The sequence below is a fragment of the Muscardinus avellanarius genome (assembly GCF_963383645.1).
Source record: "Muscardinus avellanarius genome assembly, chromosome: 13".
NCBI classification, from domain to species: domain Eukaryota; kingdom Metazoa; phylum Chordata; class Mammalia; order Rodentia; family Gliridae; genus Muscardinus; species Muscardinus avellanarius.
Genome location: NC_137799.1, coordinates 14,356,647 through 14,376,659, shown reverse-complemented (window position 1 = coordinate 14,376,659; position 20,013 = coordinate 14,356,647). Strand labels below are relative to the sequence as shown.

Genomic DNA, 20,013 nt, shown 5'->3' with positions numbered 1-20,013 from the left:
CTACTGTCAAATATGACTTCGAGTTTGGCCGCTTTTTTGCTTCTGGCACTGGGGATTGAACTCAGGGTGGTCTACCACTGAGCTCCACCCCCAGCCCTTTTTCTTTTTTATGCAGAGAAGAGGTCTCACTAAGTTGTGTATACTAGCCTCACGCTTGCGATCCTCCTGCCTCAGCCTCCCCAGGAGCTGGGGTTATAGGCAGCACCACTCACCTGCCACATTTGGCTATTTTTTTCTGGGATAAGCAAAAAAAATTAGTTTCATTTATATGAACATAACGATGATAAGAAACCTATTTACTTATTGATTTATTTTTGGTACTGGGGATTGAACCCAAGGGCTCTACCGTGGAACTATAACCTCAACCCTTTTTTTCTTTTTTTTTTCTTTTCTTTTTTTGTGGTACTGAGAATGGAACTCAGGAGCTTTCTACCTCTGAGTTATACTCTCAGACCTGTTTTTTTTTTAATATATATTTTATTGGAAACAAGCTCTAAGTTGCTGAGAGCCTCACTAAGTATTTGAGGCTGGTTTTGAACCTGTGTGATCTTCCTGTCTCAGCCTCCCAATACTGGGATTATAAGCGTGCGCCACCACGCCCGGCTTCCTGTTTTCTTTTTTTGTTTTTTAACAGGCTCTTGCCAAGTTGCTGAGACTGTCCTCAAACCTAAGATTCTCCTGCCTTAGCCTCCCAAGTACTGGGATTTCAGGTATATACAGCACCATGCCCAGTGAAAATTATTTACTTAATACTTTAAAATACTTCTTCTACCTAACGGGATTTGCAGAAGGGAAAGGGGCAGGGAAAAAAGGATATTTTCGTGTGTTTTGCACTTGCCCACGAGGGCAGCTCCCTGCATGGCTTTCCACCATTGACTCCTGACCCAGGTGCTTGTGAATATTTGCCAGATGAACGCATGAATGAATACGTGATTCGGCCTCTCTTGAGGTGCCTGGGCATGGGGGGGGGTTCCCGGGATGGGGGACTTTCAGTTATAAAACCGGGAGGGGGCCGGGGAATCAGGAGGGTGTGACCACCCTGCCCTTGGCGCACTGTCCTCCTAGAGGGCTGGATTTTCAAGATCTCGGGCTTTAAAGCACTCACAGCCACAAGGAGGAGCCAGAGCAGACCCACTGCTGGGGAGCACGCAGGGCCCGGGGAGTGTGGACTGGGGCGCCTGACGCGCTGGGCTTGCAAGGTCCCTACTAAGCGAGAGGCCAGACTTTGCGGATGACTGCGGGTCGGCTGGCCAGGCTCCTTGTTGGGCGCAGCATGGACGGTCCCCACCCTGGAGCTGAGCGGTACCCCCTCCGAATTGCACATCCAGGATGGTGGCACCAGCCAGGGAAGGCCCTGCACCCAAGTCAATAGGCTCTTCTTCTTGGGGCCTGGGACCAAGGGCAAGAGTTGAGCTTTTGGGCTTTAGGGTTGTATTTTCTTCATTTCCACTCTCTGTTTCCTTCTTTTTCTTTTCCTTTCCACATATTCTCTCAAAAGAGGAGCCATCCCTAGATACTCCCCACGCGGGCCAAGGGCAGCGTCTGGGCTCAGTTACTTCACCTCCAGGGCGATGGCCCATGAACCACCTGTGCATGGCAGCCCTGGATCAGGCTGCCTTCTGGAAGGACCTTTCCAGGCAGGTCTATGGTTTCCTGGCCCTTTGTCCCAACCCCAGGGGCTACTGGTGCTCCTGGCGCCCCAGGACTGGGTCAGCACCCAGCATGGTGAAGGGACCACAGAAGTTTGTGGCAATGAGGAAGAACATACCCAAGGAGCAGCCAGGAGGTGGCTGGGGGTGTCGACACAGAGTGTGGCCAGATCCAGGCTGCACTACATAACAGCTCACCTTGGACAAGTCAGCCCACTTCCCTGAGCAAGTAAGTAGGACACATGGCACAAGCCTACAATCACAGCTAACTGGAGGCTGAGGCTGAAGCAGGAGGATCTCAAGTTAGAGGCCAGCATGGGAAACTTAGTGAGACCTGGTCTCAAAAAAAAAAAAAAAAAAAAAAAAAAAACCTGGGTGTGATGGCGCACGCTTGTAATTCCAGCATTCAGGAGGCTGAGACTGGAGGATTGTGGTTTGAGGCCAGCCTCAGCTACCTAGTGAGGCCCTTTGCAACTCAGTGAGACCCTGTTTCAAAATAAAGAATAAAAAATAAAGCTGTGGCCGGGGGCAGTGGTGCATGCTTGTAATCCCAGCATTTGGGAGGCTGAGACAGGAGGATCCTGGTTCGCAGACAGCCTCAGCTACTTAGTGAGGCCCTCCGCAACTTAGTGAGAACCTGTTTCAAAAGAAAGAACAAAATATAGGGCAGGGGGTGTAGCTCAGAGGTCAAATGCCCCTGGGTTCCATCCCCAGCCCCGCAAAGAAAGAAAGAAAGCAAGCAAGCAAGCAAGCAAGCAAGCAAGCAAGCTGTGGGTGTAGCTCGGAGGTAGAATGTCCCTTGGTTCCGTCCCCAGTACCGCAAAAAATACAAAATAAATAAAAATAAAAATTCAGAGGGCTAGTGTATAGCTCAGAGGCAGAGTCCATTGAGCACGGTACCAGGCATACAGTACTTCTCAGTAAGTATTCATTTCTGCCATGTGACCATCTTTGGAGTTCGGAGAACAGAATGGTGCTATAAACAGACTTTCTTGGGCAGGAGTTCTGAAGATAACCGTTCCCTGCCCTGGTGAGAGCCTGGAGGAGGGACAGAGGTGGGCGGGGGCCCTTGCGCGAGCGCCCAGCCCCTCTGCGACATCCCTACACCCCTGGGCCCTCTCGGCCGAGCCATGGCGGCTTGTTGAGGTGAGGGTGAACCCTTACAGGCTCTTCCTGACCCAGGGACACCTGAGCATTCACATGACAACCCTGCAGGGCAGAAGCTGCTAGGCTCACCTCCCTGGCTTCACGGAGCAGGAAGGCAGGACTCAGGGAGGGGATGGCACTTGCCAGGGTAGCGGAGGACCCACGCAGCTGACCCAGGATGTCTGGTCTTGAGTCTGTCTTGGTGGGAGGTTTGGGTTCTGTAGAGAATAGGACTTGGTGTGTGGGCCCCAGTGGGATAGCAGGATCGAGAAGGGCTTTGGCTTTTTTTCTTTTAAAAAAAGATTCTGCCCGCTCTGGGTTCTGAGCCTAGAATTCTTGAGTTATTGTTCCTAGGGGCCAGTGCTGGGGTTGAAACCCAGGGCCTCACACCTGCGAGGCAGGCGCTCTCCGACTGGGCTACGCCCCAGCCCTGTTTATTCTTCAGTGTGACTTTGTTCCCCACATTAAACAAGCTGAAGGCTTTGACACCGCAGTCTGGCAGCTTCTCTGAATACTGGTTCATCTGGCGGCGGCCGGGTGCTCACGCTCCACAGCTTCAGCCCGTCCCTGCCTGCTTCACGTTTCCCAGTTCACGCTGGCATTTGCATTTGTGGTTCCTGAGCAGGTGAGCTGCAGGGGCTGGGGCACACACACGCCAGGGCGTGGGCCCTGGGAGCCACCTGGGAGGACCTAGTGCTGCTAACCAGGGCAGGGAGATGGCGCTCTAATCGTCCAGCTGCGTGGCCGCAGGGAGAGGTCTAGCAGAGCTGGTGCTTCGGGGATTTTGGAAATGAGTTCCAAAGGGCAGGCCTTGCTCTGGGTATATTTAATGAGCCCTTGCCCTGTGGTGGGCCCTGGCCAGCCCTGGAGCCTGCAAGTTGCTACAGAAGACACAGATTGTCTGTAGAGCGCCTGCATTTCATGGGGTGAGGGCTTCTGAAAAAAAAGGGGGGGGGCCTTTGAGGGAGGAGAGTATTGGAAGTGGCCACAATGGAAGCCTGAGACATTCTAAGCAGATAAAATGGGAACAGAAAGTCCGGGCGTGGTGGCGCACGCTTGTAATCCCTGCACTTGGGAGGCTGAGACAGGAGGATCACACAGGTTCGAAGCCAGCCTCAGCTACTTAGTGAGGCTCTCAGCAACTTAGTGAGACCCTGTTTCCAAGTAAATTATAAAATAGGTCTGGGAATATAGCCTGGAGGTAGAAGGCCCCTGGGTTCCACCCTCAGTACCACAAAAAGTAAATGAATGAATGAATGAATGAATGAATGAATAAATAAATAAATAAAAATAAAATAAAAGTGGGAACAGAGCTTTCAAGAAAGGGACCCGACAGCGCCCCTACCTCTGGAGCCTCAAGAGGCGGCTCCGCCTTCTGCTTCCCCTAGGTGGGAGCCCTGCAGATAGACCTGGACTTGTCCACTGGAGATTCAACCCCAGGAGCTCCGGCGACAGGGGACAGGGTTCTCCTGTGCTTTAAATTTCTAAAGACTTTCCATCTGTTTTGGTTTTTAAATAGATTTTACTTTTTAAGAGCAGTTTTAGGTTCCCAGGAAAACGGAGCAGAAAGTACAGAGAGTTCCTATATATTCCCCAAGCACAGGCGCCGCCTCCTCCGCCATCAGCATCCCACACCAGAGTCTGGGGTGTGTGTGTGTGCGTGAGTGTGTGCGTGAGTGTGTGCGTGAGTGTGGTACTGGGTGTTGGACCCAGAGCCATGCAACCTCCAAGCTACACGCTCTAGCCCTACACACACACGCTCTCTCTCTCCTTCTTTCCTCCCTCCCTCCCCCCTTCCCTTCCTTCCTTTCTTCCTTCCTTGTACTGGGAATGGAACCCAGGAGCATTCTACCTCTGAGCTACAACCCCAGCCCTATTTTTCTTCTTTTTTTGGAAAAAAACGTCTCACTGAGTTGCAAAGACCCCCACTAAGTAGCTGAGGATGTCTACGAACTGCAATCCTCCTGTCTCAGCCTCCCAAATGCTGGGATTACAAGTGTGCACCCCCATTTTATCTTTTATTTTGAAACAGGGTCTAAGTTGTGGAGGGCCTCCTAAAGTAACCGAGGCTGGCTGTGAACCTGCTGTCTCAGCCTGCCAAGTACTGGGATTACAAGTGTGTGCCACCACACCCGGCTACACTTCCAGCCCTTTTTTCTTTTTCTGTTTGGAAACAGGGTCTCACTAAGTTACTGAGAGTCTCACTATGCTTCTGAGACTGTCTTTAAACCTGCAATCCTCCAGCCTCAGCCTCCCAAGTACTGGGATTACAGGTTTGAACCGCCACACTCGGTTTTAGTTTGTATTTTAAGATGGATAAAGTGGCATATTCCATGATTTATTTATTTAAAATAAAATCAAACATTACGGGGGCTGAGAATGTAGCTTGGTAGTAGAGTACTTGCCCAGCATGAATAAGGCCCTAGGTAAAAGAAAAAGAAAAAAGAAATCACACATTACTGATTGAAAACCGTCTCCCTTTTCCTGTCCCCTGTTCCTGGGACCGGCCTAATCCCGACCACATATCCCAAGATGCCCTGCACGAGCTCAGCTCACAGTGCCACCAGAAAGGAAGAGTCAGGAGGGTCCCCGACGAAGCCCTCCAGCCCCCACCGTGGACACAGATGTTGCTTCCGGGTGCTTTCCGGCTGCAGCGTCTGGGTTGTGTGAACATCCACGTGTTGTTTTTGGCATGCTGGCCAGAGTTTGGGGGAGAGTAAAGAGAAGGGGAATTTATGAATTTAAAGTGGGCACTTGAAGGATTTGAACTTCTGTTGCAGACTGTCTACTTGCAAAGACTGTGGCCGCGGTGTGAGGGTTGGCAGGTCACAATCTTGGGTCTTGAGCAGTGGGCTGATCTAGGGCAGGGGTAGCATTTGGGGGGCCCTGGGGCAGAACCTAGCTAGGAGGGGGATGTTATCCTAAGTGTTATTTATCCTTCTTTTCTTCCTTTCTCCTCCCTTTCTCCCTCCCTCCCTGCCTTTCTGTCTTTTTCCTCTTTTTGGCACTGGGCATTGAACCCATCTGTATCCTACCTTCAAGCTACACCGCCAGCCCTTTTTATTTTGAAACAATGTCTCACTAAATTGCTGAGGCTGCCTAACCTGTGATCCTCCTGTCTCAGCCTCCCAAGAACTAGGATTACAGGTGTGTGTGCCACCATACCCAGCTTGTCTTGTACTTCTGTATACACATATAGAGCCATAGAATACATATGATTTTGTTTAAAACCTTTTGAAAAGTCACTTATCAGCCAGGCGTGGTGGCGCACGCTTGTCATCCCAGCATTTTGAGAGGCTGAGACAGGAGGATCACCGTTGGCGGACAGCCTCAGCTACTTAGGCCCTTTGTGACTCAGTGAGACCCTGTTTCAAAATAAAGAATAGAAAATGGGGCTGGGGGTGTAGCTTGTAGGTAGAGTGCCCCTGGGTTCCATCCGCAGTACTGCAAAAAAAAAAAAAATAGTCTTTCTGCAGTTTGGTTCTCTCCCTCAGTTGTGTAGTTTGGACGTTGGAGCTCTGTCTTGCTATATCTGTCTGCTACGCAGGGCGAGATGTAGTCTGAGGCTAATCCCGCCGTCGCTCCATGGCCGTCCTGGGGCCCCTCCGGACACCTTTTGCAGTCCTCGCTGGGCGCAGGTGCCAGCATGTTGTGTCTGTAACTGAGGCTGGCTGAGGACCGATGGTGGCTGCCGGGAGGGGTGCCGCCGAGGAGCGCCGGGGCCAGAAGTCGTGCCTGAGCCTTGAACTTGAGCCTGGCCCTTCTCGACCTCAGGTTGTTGCTGCAGTGGGATTCCCAACTGCCCTGGTTGACTGGGTCGGATGGCCCCTTCTCACGAATCCCCAGGCAGATGGCCCAGCTCAGGCATGAACTGCCCCTGCCCCTGCATCCCGCCATGGACCACCTTTTCACCTACCAGTGAGATCTCCCTCCAGGCTGGGTAGAGCTTTGTAGGGCGCCTCGGTTTGGCTGAGGGTGTGGTGGCAGAAAAGACTTAAGAAGTGCTGGCCACCATCCCTGACCACGCGGCTATAGGCTGGGAGGGCGCTGCAGAGGGAGGGTGGGGGTCCTGGTGGGGGTGGCGGTGGGCGAGGTTTCCTGGAGGGGATGGAGTGGGGCCATAGATGAAGAGACGGGGCTGTGGGTGTGAGAAGGTCCTGGGCAGGGGTATGCAGAAAGGCCTGGAAAACTTCCTTTGGAGCAACTCTGGCTGCCTATCTCAGGGGCTAAAAGCTCTTAATGGAGAGATTTGGAGCCAGATCAACTGGGCCCCAGCCCAGACTGTCAGTTGCCAGCTGTGCCTCTTTGGGCCAGCCACACAACCTCTCTGGGCCTTGGTACATTGTCTGTAAATGCAGTAATGACAGCACAGGGTGGTGGGAGGGCTGCCTGGGCTCCCACTCGGCCTGTGGCTGCCACAGAGATGCCTCAGGTAGCAGGTGCAGGTTCCTGTGAAGGTGGCTGGATCACCTGAGCCTGAGAGTCGGCCGGCATCCCCCTGGGGCCGGGTGCAGCCAGGGACTCTTCCCAAGTGGCGCCAGTAGGACCCAGCCCTCTAGGCCCCCCCTTGGTCCACCCCGGGGCCCACCCGCAAGTAGGCCTTAGAGTCAAGAGCCAGGAGCCCGGTTGGAAGGTGGCCTTAGGCTGCAGGGAGGAGCCTGGGCAGCTGAGGACCGAGGACAAGGCGCGCTTGACGGCCAGGCAGGGCCTGGTGCTGGGATCAGAGAGCTAGCGTCTCCCTGCATGGCCTTTGGGCACGTCCGCAGGGCGCCCTTTCTTCTGGGTAATTAATGGTGCTGGGGTGGCTGGCCCAGCATGGGGCAGACAGTCGGGGCCCACTCCAGCCTCCCTCAGCCATTTGTCCCTGTCAGCCCTGCTCTTTTGGGACATAAAACAAGTTCCCTGGCGGGGGTGGGGATGGCAGGGACTGTCTGGGGCACAGCTGCTTGAAGGGGGTCGTTCTGCAGGGACTCTGCCAAGCAGGAGCAATGAGGCTGTGGGCACGGGCTTTGGTCCTCTGTGCCTAGGCAGAGGCAGGTGGGTGGAGATGGAGGCTTCCGGAAGGTCACCGTGCACCAGGCAGTACAGCTAGAATCGAGGTCCCAGGACGGACAAGTCCTGCGCGTTTCCCCGAAGCCCCTGCTCGTCAGCCTGGGGCTCTTCACCCGGCTCCCGGTCCCGTGGGGTTTCTGGGTGGAAGGTTCCCGAGAACACAGGAGAAAAGCCCACGCCCACCTCGGTGCTCGCTAACCTCGCGTTATAATTACACATCGTAGTCCCTTCCGTTACACGCGTAGGCGAGAGACCGCAGGGCATCTCTGTTCTGTGATTTTGTTGAAGTCCTCGATGCTCTCGTGTTACGGGCTGGTTGTTGTGGCTGTCCTGAAATAGTGCCTTTGTTTGTCACACTTCAAAGTGACAGTAGTTATTAGACCTAGATCTTGTTATTTAAGGCATTAATAAAGTGCGTGTACTGCTTGCTTTACTTATTTATGGTACTGGTGATTGAAAACTCGGGGGCTTTCTGCCTCTCAGCGACGCCCTCAGCCCTTTTTAATTTTTATTTTGAAACAGGATTTTGATAAGTTGCCCAGACTGGCCTCAAATTTGTGATCCTCCTGTCTCAGCCTCCCAGGTATTTGTCATGGTACTTTTTTTTTTTTTTTAATACTGGAGATTGAACCCAGGGGCCGTCTACCTCTGAGCTACACCCCTAGCCCTATTTTTTATTCTATATTTTTAAAAAGAGTCTTACCAAGTTGTAGAGGGTCTCCCTGAGTAGCTAAGGCTGTCTGCGAACCTGCGATCCTCTGTCTCAGTCTCCCAAGTACTGGGATTACAAGAGTGCGCCACCACGCCCAACTCTGTCATGATATTTTTAAAAAAGTGTTTTGATAACCAGATCTCAGTATAATTCGCTTCCTTTGTTATCCTTGATATTTTATTTTATGCAATTTTAAAAGAGATTTTCTGAAAAAGTCCTCAGGCACTACCAGAAGGAGTCTGTGGTAACAGAAATGGTAGGGGAACCCAGGTGAGGCCAGGGCGGGTCCCTCACAGGCCAGCTCCCAGCTGCTCTGGCCGGCCGCGCTGACAGGGATGAGCTGTCCACACCGCACATGCCTGCTTCCAGCACCCTGCTCCTCGGGCAGGAGCTCCAGGGCCTGGGAGGAGGGGCAGGACACCTGCCTCCTTGAACAGTGAGACCCCGCACAGGTTTGCATTCTGAGGAGGAAGTCCCTCCCCCTGTCACCAACTGATTGATGATCCTGGGAAGGTGTCACCGAAGAGGTGGCCTCAGACTTGGGCCTTGAGAATTTTGAAGTGAGAAGCAAGAGGAAAAGCGTGGCAGGATAGCCAGCGTCAGTATAGGCTGGCCTGGTGGCGCACGCTTGTAATTCTAGCATTTGGGAGGCTGAGACTGGAGGATTGTGGTTTGCAGCCAGCCTCAGCTACATAGTGAGGTTCTCTGCAACTCAGTGAGACCCTGTTTCAAAATAAAGAATAAAAAGTAGGACAGGGGATGTAGCTCAGAGGTCGAATGCCCCTGGGTTCCATCCCTAGATCCTCAGAACAACAACAAAAAAATGTGTCAGACTGAGGGACCAGACTGAGCAAAGGCCAGGGGCCGGGCTATGTGTGGTTAACGGGACCAGGCATGCGCCACAGGAAGGTGGAGGGCAGAGTGCAGGGCAGGATGGAAATGGAGCCCCAAAGGCAAGGCAGGAAGCCAGGGCCTGTGCTGGTGGCTGCGGACCACGGCATGGCTTTCAGGAGGTGAGCTTTGGGTTCAAGGACGGGCCTGGGCGCTTGTTGGAGGGACTGCTGGAGAGATCAGGACTTGAGGCTGGGTGTCCAGTGACAAGATCCGGCAGTGGTCTTAGGGGAAGTGGGAAAAACTGGCCTGAGCCCAGACAGAGGGTGCTCATGGGGGCCACGAGGGTCGGGTCTCAGTGCTGGGATGGGCGTTGGGGTTCGAATCTATGCTCTGTTGTTTTTAGCTGCATGGCCTTGGGTACGTGCCCTGTGCTCCTAAGGTTTATTTCCGCATCTGAGACAGGGTGATAAGAGCCCCAGTGTTGTGGGGTGGTTGTGAGCATGAAATAAGACACTGGGTTTAAAGCTCAGTTTGGCGCCCGGCACAGGCTAAGTGCAGGCCCTCCGCACACTGCAGGCCGGTTGTTTATTGTTGTGATAAACAGATGGGTCTTAGTGACCTGCTGGACGGCAAGAGGTGCAGGGAGAAGAGAGACCAAGTCTGAGGTTTCAGATCAGCACTGAGGCCTGGGCCTCTGCAGCTGGCATGTGAGGACAGAGCAGGTGTCCAGGTGCTATCTCCCCTGTGGTCCCAAAGGGCCGGGGCCGGGACGCCGCCTCCCTATCCTCGCCTCCTCTGTCTGACTTTGCCTTTGAAGGTCCTTCAAGTGCAGCCCTCCACCCCAGGAAGATCAAACTAAAATCCTTCCAACAGGTCTAGCAGGACCTAACCCAGTCCTCTCCTTCCATGAGCTCCCAGGCCAGGCAGATGACAGATGAGGGGCTCAAACTGTGACGTTAGGAGCTCCACTTTGGATCTCAGAGCAGGGGCTGCTAGACTGTGTTCCCGCTGTGTGCCAGCCGGGGAGCTCTGCCGAGCAGAGCCGTCCCAGGCAAGGCGGGTCCTTGAACCCCCGGCTTTGCAGGAGCTGTCTCACCTCCCGGCCCGCGCAGGCTGGGGCTGAGCCTCTGGACTCAGGAATTCCACGCGCACCTTCCCACGCTCAGCCCAGATCTCCCCAGGGGCTGGACACTCCACGCGGCTTCTTCCTCTCCCAGGTCCAGAGGCGTCAACTCTGCTGAGTGATTGCGCTGATGGCTGAGAATAAATTTGCTGTGTTTTGTAGAGCATGCAGAAGCATATTTGGGGGGGCTTAATCTTCTTAATAAATCGTTCTCAGATTGTGCACGATTAAACCCCCGGAAAATTCATGAGCACGCTGGGAATAGAGACCTCATCGGGAAGGGTTGACAAAGCAGCACAATGAACGCGGCTTCCGAACTGGGTCAGGGAAGCCTCGGAGGCCTAGGGAGAGGACATTCCCGTGGCCCTCCCCGGGCCTATAAATTAATCATGCACACAAAGAGGGCCTTGTCCGCTCCTGTCAGAGCCAGGGGTGGTGTCTTTGCCCCCGCCTCCCCCTCCCGCTCCCACCTCTGCAGCAGACGGAGCGCACGGTGAGGAATTTCAGCTTCTGTGCCTTGTTACTTCTGTGTCTCCAGAGCGAGGTGGGTGTACATTTCAGCAAGAGAGATGTAGGTTAGATACGGGGAGGAACTTCCTGGCTGCCCATGGGCTGCTGTGAAATTCTGGAATGGGCTACTCCGGGAGCCTGAGCAGTCTCTTTTCCGTAGATGTCCAAGACCCGGCAGGCTGTGCCCCGCTGTGACACTGTGGGGACACTGTCCTGTGATGCCAGATCAGACATGGCCCCAGGGTCGGGCTTCAGAAGCTTCAGGCAAGCCCCTTACTTGGGGAGACTTGACACCCCACCAGCTCATGGGCCACCAGGCCCACATCTTCCCTATGGTGCAGCCCTGGCACTTGGAAGAAGAGGTCAAGTTAGCTCTCTCCTGTGGGTCCTGCTGCTGCCCTGTCTCAGTGGGCTCACCTCGTGCCCCCCACTCTCTGCCTGTCGGGAGTCTATTCAGAAGCCTGGCTTAGATTCTGCCTCCTCTGGGAAGCCTTCCAGGATTTTCCCCAGCCCTGTCTGCCTCTTCTACCTTCTCCTCCTCGGGCCCTTATCTGAGCATCCCCATGGGAGCCCAAGTGTCCCACCAGCTTTGCCAGCAATCTGGGGGACAGGGATCGTGTTGAAGCCCTCTCGGCCTATATAGTGACTCCAAGCCAGGTCAGGACTTGCCTGGGTTTTCCACTGCCAGCTCCTGGGAAGTGGCCCTCATGCACCCCAGGGTGGGGGCTGGAAGGCCTGGCTTCCCTGTGACAGCCATGGGAGCCGTGGGCTCTGGAGAGAGGAGCAGAGCGGGACAGCAGAGGCCCTGGCTGTCCCTGCCCTCACATTCTTGGTTCTAGAAATTCCCTCTTTCTTTCTTTCACTCTTTCTTTCTCTCTTTTTCTCTCTCTCTTTCTCTCTTTTTTTCTTTTTGTGGGCCTGCTAATGCTGTCGCCTTCTGCAGGTCTTTGGAAGGGAGTGAAGTGGTCCTCAAGCACACGGGGCAGCCTCCCCTCACCCAGGCCTCCATAGCCCCTGGCCTCCCCTTGTGCATGGAAACCAGCCCCATCCTAGCACAAGCCTGGGCAGGTGCGGTTTGGAAGGGGTGACGTGCAGGTCTGAGGCTAGGTGTGCGGCGGGGGTGGGGTTCACAGTCAGTGCCAAAGAGAAGGTGGGGAGGAGGCCCTGCCCCACAGGGTGGTGGAGAGGGGATCCTTCTCTGAGTAGAGCCACCCCCCATCCTGGGAAGGGGCCCAGGGGTCCAGCCTCAGCAGAGGTGGATGGAGGCAGCAGGTAGGAGGACAGCTACTGTTCCTCCTGGCCTAGCCTCTATGCGGAGCCTGGCTGCCCTCCTACCCTGAGTCTCAGAGGTGCCCAGGCCCCTGGCCGGGCGTCCATATGTGTGCACATGTAGGGATGCGTGTGTGTAGGGATGTGTGTGGAGGGCCCCACTGTGGAGTTGGCCAGACCCAAGCAGTCAGTGCCTCTGGAGGTCAGCAGGTAGAGAGAGCCGTTGCACATGTGGTCAAGGAGGCCCCAGGCTATTCATTGGCTAGCACTCATTCAGAGTCTAAAATAACCCCGGCTCCATCTGGGCACTTCAGAATTGCCCAAGAGCTTTCAGACCCACAAACTCATTTCAATCTCCAATAGCCCATGAGAAAGCTGGCCCTGTCTTTCGTTTGCGACCAGGAACACTGAGTTCTAGAGCAAACTGGTGCAGAGCTGGTGATGAACTGGACCCGGCCCTGGTCTCTCTGGTGGTCGGCTCGGTGCTGCCCCCTGCTGACATGCAGTGTGCTGGCCCCCAGGGCCCTGGGCCTTGAAAGGGGAGCGAGGGAGGTGTCTGTCTTTACATCCAGGAGAGAGAGCTCAGGCTGCAGAGGAGCAGACAGGGTGATCGTAGTGGTAGGGTATCGGGGGGACTTCCTGGGGGAGCTTTGGAGCCAGGCCTCTTGAGAAGAGGATGTGGCTCCCGCAAGACAAGACTGGGAAGCGGGTTTGTCCCCACCAGCTCACCAAGCCTGACCTGCCCAGCCAGGGCCTCTGCAGGCCAGCAGGCAGCTGCGAGGGGAGGCAGAGTGGAGAGCCCCCCAAGGACAGCCCTCCGTCCAGAGGCCTTTTGGGGCGAACCGGGGCTGCACCGGCTGCCAGCTGCACAGGGCACCCTGCCTCCCAGCTTGGTCCTTACTGTCCTCTCCCTCCTGGCCAGACCTCCTGCTACACCCACTCGTATTCTCCCTCTCCATAAGAAGGCAAAGTAACGGAGAAGAGGAAAACAATCAAAGAAAGAGAGGTGGTTGCCATGGAAACTATAAAGTGGAAGCAGAAACTTTCAGGAACAGGAGGGGGAGGAGAACAGACCTAGTGGCCGTGTGGTAGGGGGCGGGGCAGCCCGGCCCAGGCGACCTGGATGCCCCCTGCCCGGCACCAGGGGGACTGAGAGCTGTGTCTTCCGAGCCCTGGTGGGAGGGCCTGGCACAGGCTGAGTTCAGCCCTCTGTGGGCTGAGGAGGGGCCGTCTCCAGCCCCGATCCCTGCAGTGCTCCAAGCCTTTCTGAGCCTGGAGTAACGCGTCTGCCTGGCGCAGCCGGGGCTCTCTTGCACGCCTTTGCACCATACATGCAAAAGTACGCGACCCAGGCCCGGACTGTTTACTAGGCGGTTTCCTGTGTGTCATCTGATTCAAGTCGTGGGATAGTCCTGGGAGGAAAGTATTCTGTGAAGGGGGAGAGCGCAGGCCCAACTCCTCGTCACACATCTCAGCTCTCCCTGCCTCCTGGGTCCTCTGTTCTGTGCAGGTAGCTCAGCATGGAGCCATGAGCTCCCTCTAGCCTCAGACTCTTAAGCTCTGTCCCTCTCTCCTGTAAGATTTTCCCCAGGGAGCCATCATTTGCTTCCTGTACAGTTCCAGGGAAGCTGCCTCTCTCTGAGGCTTGATTTTCCCCGTCTGTGAAATGGGTATAACACTCCCTTGGCCTCTAAAGGTTGCTCTGAGGATGCAGTGAAACATTTCACACCAAGCACTGGGCATGCCACCGGGCACAGAGAATGCCCTCAAAGCCTCGCTGGCTGAGTCCGAACCTGGTGAGCACCCCTGGGGTACACAGGGCTGGGAGGCGATCTTGTGGGTTGGAGGGGTCTCCACCCCAGCCCTGACACGGCTCCCGGTGGCCCTCGGGTCTCAGCCCACCTTCTCTCTGCTGGAGGGAGGGCGGCAGGAGCGGCCGGGCGCATGCGCTGTAGCCTCTGCGTGTGCGCTTGGACCCGCCACCGACTGGGTTTGAAGTGAGCCCCTTGAATGCCGCGCGAGCTCATGGGGCTGCTCCAAGTTGGAGCCAAGCCTTAGATTTCTCGGGGGAGAGGCCCCGCGAGCCAAATGCATTATTAAATGGCAGAAAGGCGTCGCGCTGCATATGAAAGATAATGGAGGAATTTATTTGATAGGGTATAAATCACTGAATGAGAGCGCAGAAACCCGGGGGCGAGGGGAGGAGGAAGTCCTGAGCTCAGACTTGTTCGGGGTGGGGGCTGAGGACCTCTGCCCAGAGGTCTGAGTGCCTCCAAAGTCCATTCTTCCCCATGCACCCGGCCACACACCCACCTTCCTCCTGACTGACTGGGCGCTGGGTTAGGAAGGGGAGCCGGGAGAGAACAGTGAGCAGGAGGGACAGATGTGATGTGCGAATCATCCTGAAGGGCCTGTCCTTTCACCATGCACCTGGAAGGAGCCGGGGCTTGGAGGAAAGGCTGCAGGAAGGCGTGGGGACAGTGAGTTTGGAAAGGAAGAGGGGGTGGGAGGTGGCCAGGTGGCTGGGAGAGGCAGCCAGAAACAGAACGCAAGGGCCGGCCAGCCCAGCGTCCACTCTGGCTGTTTCATGGAGATAGAGTCTGGGGCAGGAGGAGACGCGGGGGTGGGGGCAGTTAAGGGGTGTGGGAGTCTCCAGAGCTAGCGGTGGTGTCGCCCTGGCCATAAACAAGGGCAGTGAAGGTGGAGGGGTGGATAGGCCTGGGCTGGGAGTTGGAGCTCCCAGGAGGCAGAGCGTGGAGGCCTGGCCCGTGCCCGGTGTCCCCGGAGGGGTAGGAAGGAAGGTGGCAGGCTGGGGCTGTCTGCCGCCATGCCTGTGAGCCAGCACTAGAAGCCAAGGCCCCCAGCCTTTTTACTGCAATTGGCTCAGGCATCTTGGCCTTTGGAAAGGGTTGGCAGGTTAGTTACCTGGGGGCAGCTGAGGGAGAACCTGGAGTGCCCCGCTGGAGGCAGGAGGCAGATTCCGTCTCTGTGCTCGTCAGCCGTGTGTCCATACCTGGGCAGAGTCCTAGGGTCCGCCGCTGAGGTCGGGATAAAGGTTTGCTGAGTTACTGCTGCTGCAGACAGTGAGCTCTGGGGTGTTCGTAGCTGTGTTCTGTGCGACCCTCTGGGGCTTGGCTCATCTAAACCTTCAAGCCCAGGTTCTCCAGCCTCCTTGCGCCGGATGCGTTGGCGCCCGAGTGTGGCAGCCTCGGCTCAGATGGGACCGTGTCCCTCTCAGCCCTGTAAGGGGACACCACGCCTATCAGAACCGTAAGGGGATCTTTTAATCAGCTGGGGACTGGTGAAGTCAGAGGGCACAGAGACCAGGACAGAGGGTGCCACACAGGGCTGCTGCCCGGCCTGAGCTGACCCGCTGGGCTCTATCCACACTTGGGGAGCCTGGGAGAGATGTAGGATCCGGGGCTTCACCGTGGGTCAGGGAGCATGGCCACTTCCTGGGCTTTAGTTTACCCTTTTGTGCCACAAAACTCAGAAACCTTGCCTGCCTGTGGCACAGGAGTAGTGAGAAAGAGGAAAGTCTGCGGTTTGGAAACAGCAGATTCCTTCCTTTCTGATGGGAATTCCATAGAAAGCTTAAGACAGCAATAGGAGCCGGGTGAGGCAGGGCACATCTGTGATCCCAGTACGTGGGAGAGTGAGTCAGGAAAATCACAGGTTCAAGACCAGCCTCAGCAACCTAGCAAAACCCTATCTCAAATGAAAGAATAAAAAGGACAGGGGGTGTGGCTCAGTGTTAGAGATCCCCTCAGTTCAATCCTCAGTAGGGTGGTTGGGGAAAGCACCTAGGGTCCCACCTTCATGTGTAAAAATGCAGATTCCTGGGCCCTTCCCAAGTCAAGATAAGCCAGGCTCTCCAATGGGGGCTGGGCATCTGTAACACACACACCTTTAAAGTGTCTTCACGCCTGAGAACTGTGTTCCTGGGGCCATCGATCCCTATCCTTATGCCAGGGAGAACAGGTGCGTAGAAGGCTCAGGGTGTTCCTAAGTCTCAGCAGACTGGGGCCCCGTGCCATACCACTCAGGGGTCCTCCCTGGCCACAACCCCTGCTACCTGGGATCCCTGGGAGGGGTACCCCAACCTGACTGGCGCTCCCATGGCGGTGCCTGGGGCAAGGACTTCTGTGTGTATGTTGTGGGGGCTGAATACTAGAAATTGAACCCAGAGTCATTCTGTCACTGAGCTACATCCCAGCTCTTTTATTTTTTTGTTTTGAAATAGATTCTAAGTTCCTGAAGCTGGCCTCAAACCTGTAATCCTCATGTCTCAGCCTCCCAAGTACTGGATGGGGCAGAGACATTACCCTAGGGTGCCACTGCTGGGCAGGAGGCAGCGCTGGCCAGTCCTGAGGACTCCAGGCGATTACTGTGTGGGTCTGGACAGACAGAGCCAGCCATTGCCGTCTGGGAGGGGAAGCGTGGGCCTGAGGGGGTGTATGCGTGCCTGGGTGCCCAGGTGAGGCAGGGGTGGGTGTGAGAGAGGGGTCACCAGGAGGACAGTAAACTCGAGGTCAGAGTTATAAAACCACCGTCCCTTCCTGAGGCTCGGGCTATGGGGAAAAGGAGATAGTCATGCATCCAAGGGGCTGCCCAGCGGCCTCTGTCACTCAGGCTACCTTCCCGGGGCTCTGAGCGCCACTGGGGCAATATCCCTTCCCATGTCTTCTGGGCTTTCAAGTAAGGGTCAGCCCCCAGCATCACAGTCAGGCGGGGCCTGGGGTGGGCCAGGACCCCCAGCTCTGGTCCATATCCCCCTTTAGCTCTTCCTTAGCATCCCTGGAACAGCTTCCCCTGCTGCTGGGAACTGAGGGCGGACCTTGGGGTACAGAGGTGACGGAGAATGGTTCAGGGGTCACCTGATGACTAGGTTGCTTGTGGTTTTGTGGATGGCGACGATCAGGTCTCACCTGGTCGCCCAGGCTGGCCCGGAGCTCGCTCTCCTGTGGCCGCACCCTCCCGGCGGCCCCAGTGGCTGGGGTTGCGGGTGTGCGCCACCCCACCTAGCACCTTCTTCAGTTTCCCATTGTAGGAACACAGCTTCACTCTCAGGTTTTCTAAGGACGAGGGACTGTTGGCGGGGCACATTTTGCTTTCTCTTAACGCCTTTGTCTGTGGTCAGTCCACCGGTGGGCAACCCCTTCCCCCCCCCCCCCCGCATCCCATCTCCCTAAGGTAACCATTAATCACCAGGAGGATGGCACTGAAGTGGGGGCTGGGGAGCCCCTCGCCATGGTTGCCAGGATGACCTTGAACTTGTTTTCCTTGGCCCCAAACTTCTAGCTACTTCCTGTTCGAGCAGGCACAGAAATTGTAGGGCCCCAGCCCTTCCTCCTCCCCCTGCTAGAATTTCCAGACAAAATGCTGCTCCCGGCTGAGGCAGGGCCTCATTGTTCCTCCTCGGAGGTGCAGTGGAGAGGTAAGGGTGGCAGAAGCTGCGCTCACCTCCCACCTCCAAGGCCTTAGGATGCCAGCTGTGGGTTGAATAGGATCCTCAGGAGGGGACCTTGGCTTTGAGGATGCTTGCTTCTCCTCTATAGCCTTCTGTGGCTCCTGCTTGTTTCCTGATGAGCACAGAGCATCTGAGTGTCAGTGCTCAAGGGCCCCAGAAGATCACCCAGGCCAACCCCCATTTTAGAAGAGAGGAGGCTGGGGCTATGAACAGGAGGAAATGTTATCTAAAGACAAGAAGCACAGTAAAGGCATTTCTTCATTCATTCATTCATTCATTCATTCATCCATCCATTCATTTATTTACCGGGTTCCCACCTCCCCGCCGGCTCCTGCATAGACACAGGAACTGTGCCCTGCCCCAGCCAGCCCCAGGCCACCATGTGAATATAAACTCTAGGGCGACCGTCCAGTCACACGGTGGAAAGCCCGGGTCCACGAGGCAAAGCCACTTGTCCTTGGTCCCACAGCCGCCCTACTTGATAAAGAATGGGGACTCAGCCCCGCTCGCCCAGTCGCCGCATTCATCACACAGTGACTGTGAGCCGCACTGGGGACGCGCCTCAGACAGCGTCGACTTCCCCAGCCTCTTGCAGGTTTGCAGGGAAATGATTCAGGAGCGTGAGAATTCTCAGGTCAGATGGTTTCAGAAAGCTAGGAAGAGCCGAGGAAAATAAAACAGGGCCATGGGATGTCAAGGGGACATGGGGCAAAGGCACCGGACAGAAGGTGGCCTAGAGAGTATGGAAGGGGGGATGTTTGAGCTGAGGACTGGGTGATGGAAAGCCACTGGTCATCAGAAGGCATGGTGCGCGCAAGGTGGAGGGCGGCGCGGGCTGAGGCCGAAGGCGAGGCCAGAGTCACAACCCCTTGGCCAGCGGCTCCTCCGCTCTCCGACAGTAAGCTGCCGACAAGCTCAGAAGAATATAGATTCCAGCCCGCCGCGGTGGCGCGTGCTTGCTTGCAGTCCTGGTACTTGGGAGGCTGAGACAGGAGGATCATAGGCTAGAAGCCAGCTCCAGCACCTTCTGGTGAGGTTCTCTGCAACTCAGTGAGATCTTGTTTCAAAAAAGTAAGAAATAAAGTCAAATAGGGCTGGGGGGTGTAGCTCAAAGGTAGGATTCCCCTGGGTTCCATCCCCACTACCAAACAACAACAGCAACAATGAAGATACATTCCTCAGGAGGGTTGCAGGTTCGAGGCCAATCTTAGCAACTTAGCAAGACTTTGTTTCAAAATAAATAAATAAATTAATTAATTAAAAAAAATAAGGCTGGGGCTGTAGCTTAGAGGTAGAATGCCCAGTAGAGAGAGAGAGAGAGAGAGAGAGAGAGAGAGAGAAAAGCAGATTTCCCTGGCCTCAGCCTCCAAGACTTGGATCAGGGATGCTGGGAGGGGGCCCTGAAATCCACTGAGTACAGTGCATGGGCCTCCAGCTCAGCCCCCACCTCAGGGACCCTTCCCCCATTGCAGAGTGAGTTGAGGGGCTGTGAGTTTCAAGGCGCCACGCTGTGGCAGACCTGAGCCTCCAGCCCGGGGCTCCTGCCAGCCCTGTCCTTGCCCCTGCTCTTCTCTCCTTCCACTGGGACCTGTGTCCCCTCCTCTTCCCCCCATCTTATCCCTCGCACAGCCGCCCACATGTTCCCCCTGCGTGGCTTGCTCCAGCCTCAGGGTCTGTGCGCGGTCCCCAGTACACAGCTTGCTGGCTCCTCTTTCTGGGCCTTTGCTCATGCTGTCTCCAGGAATACAGTCCTCAGCTCTCCACCAGCCAACTCCTATTCTTCCTTCTAGTTCAGTGCAGTGACGCCCCCTCCAGGCAGGCTTCCAGCACGCCCCCTCCCCCCGATTCTCTCAGGGCAAATCCATTTTTTCCCCAATGCTGCTACCCCTCTCTCCCAACCAGTCTTGAGACTGCTCTGGGCCAGGAACTGAGCCGACAGCTTTGGGCTGTTCTCTTAAGAGACCCTCCCGCAAGCTTTATGCCAGTGGTACCCATTCCACATCACACTCGAGGGAGTAGAGGTACCGAGAGGTGAAGGCACTGCTCAGGGCTCACACAGCCAAGAGCTGCGTCTTCTCTCCAAATCTCATGCCCTTTCAGCTCCCTGCCCACGTGGGGACTTCCTGGGGGCTGGCCACGGGGCCAGTTCAGCTGTCGTCCTTCCTGGGGGCTGCAGGGATGGAGTGAGGTTCTCCCTCCTGGAGCCAGGGCCAGCCGCGAAAGGGCTCACAGATGACCAGGCAGGCCT

The 20,013-nt window shown here is 55.7% G+C and overlaps 1 protein-coding gene across 2 annotated transcripts in view; it reads left to right on the top strand.

The window, feature by feature from the left end:
- The window catches only part of DAB2IP (DAB2 interacting protein), a gene marked incomplete at both ends in the record, with an annotated part of 197,698 nt that overhangs the window by 48,886 nt on the left and 128,799 nt on the right, over nucleotides 1-20,013 (top strand). The window lies entirely within an intron of this gene.